A 1945-nucleotide genomic window follows, 5' to 3' on the forward strand; every position below is an offset into this window, starting at 1 on the left:
AAAATGATGCTACAGTGATGTAATAAGAATTGCTACTAACCTAAGAAATGATGCTACAGAAATGTAGTGAGAGTTGCGACTAATCTATAAATGATGCTAAAATAATGTAGTGAGTTTCCAAAAACCTCAAAATGATGCTACAATGATGTGGTGAGAGTTGCTAAAAACCTCAAAATGATGCTACAGTAATGCAGTGAGAGTTGCTACGAACCTCAAAATGATGCTACAGTGATGTAATAAGAATTGCGACTAACCTAAGAAATGATGCTACAGAAATGTAGTGAGAGTTGCTGCTAACCTATAAATGATGCTACAGTAATGTAGTGAGAGTTGCTACGAACCTCACAATGATGCTGACAGTAATGCATTGAGAGTTGCTACGAACCTAAAAATGATGCTACAGTAATGTAGTGAGAGTTGCTACGAACCTAAAAATGATGCAAAATGATGTAGTGAGGGTTGCTTAAAACCTCAAACTGATGCAAAAGTGATGTCATGAGAGTTGCTACGAACCTTTAAATGATGCTGAGAGTAATGTAGTGAGAGTTGCTTAAAACCTCAAAACGATGCTACAGTGATGTCATGAGAGTTGCTACGAACCTTTAAATGATGCTGACAGTAATGTAGTGAGAGTTGCTACTAATCTCAAAATGATGCTAAAGTGATGTCATGAAAGTTAATGCTAATTTCAAAATGATGCTAAAGTGATGTAATGAGAGTTGCTACTAATTTCAAAATGATGCTAAAGTGATGTCATGAAAGTTAATGCTAATTTCAAAATGATGCTAAAGTGATGTAATGAGAGTTGCTACTTATCTCAAAATGATGCTAAAGTAATGTAGTGAGAGTTGCTTAAAACCTCAAAAGGATGCTGAAAGTAATGTAGTGAGCGTGGCTTTAAACCTCAAAATGATGCTACAGTGATGGAGTGAGAGTTGCTACTCATCTCAAAATGATGCTACAGTGATGTGGTGAGAGTTGCTTAAAACCTCAAAAGGATGCTGAAAGTAATGTAGTGAGCGTGGCTTTAAACCTCAAAATGATGCTACAGTGATGTATTGAGAGTTGCTCCTATCCTCAAAATGATGTTACAGTGATGTAGTGAGAGTTGCTACTATCCTCAAAATAATGCTAAAGTGATGTAATGTGAGTTGCTACGAACCTAAAAATGATGCTACAGTGATGGAGTGAGAGTTGCTACTAACCTCAAAATGATGCTACAGTGATGTAGTGAGAGTTTCTAATAAATGTCAAAAAGATGCTGACAGTGATGTAGTGAGAGTTGCTACTAACCTAATAAATAATACTACAGTGATGTGGTTAGAGTTGCTACTAACCTAAGAAAAGATGCTACAGTGATGTGGTGAGAGTTGCTAAAAAGCTCAAAATGGTGCTGAAAGTGATGTAATGAGAGTTGCTACTGACCTAAGAAAAGACGCTACAGTGATGTGGTGAGAGTTGCTACTATCCTAAAAATGATGCTGCAGTGATGTAGTGAGAGTTGCTTAAAACCTCAAAAGGATGCTGACAGTAATGTCGTGAGAGTGGCTTTAAACCTCAAAATGATGCTACAGTGATGGAGTGAGACTTGCTACTCATCCCAAAATGATGCTACAGTGATGTGGTGAGAGTTGCTAAAAACCTCAAGATGATGCTACAGTGATGTGGTTAGAATTGCTAAAAACCTCAAAATGATGCTACAGTGATGTAGTGAGAGTTGCAACTATCCTCAGAATGATGTTACAGTGATGTAGTGAGAGTTGCGACAAACCTAAGAAATGATGCTACAGTGATGTGGTTAGAGTTGCGACAAACCTCAAAACGATGCTACAGTGATGTAGTGAGAGTTGCTACGAAACTCAAAATGATGCTCCAGTGATGTAGTGAGAGTTTCTACTATCCTCAAAATGATGCTACAGTGATGTAATAAGAATTGCTACTAACC

Source organism: Aulostomus chinensis, chromosome 1 (genome assembly GCF_037954235.1).
Source record: "Aulostomus chinensis isolate RoL2024-O1b breed Wild chromosome 1, RoL_Achi_v1.0, whole genome shotgun sequence".
In the NCBI taxonomy this organism is placed as follows: Eukaryota; Metazoa; Chordata; class Actinopteri; order Syngnathiformes; family Aulostomidae; genus Aulostomus; species Aulostomus chinensis.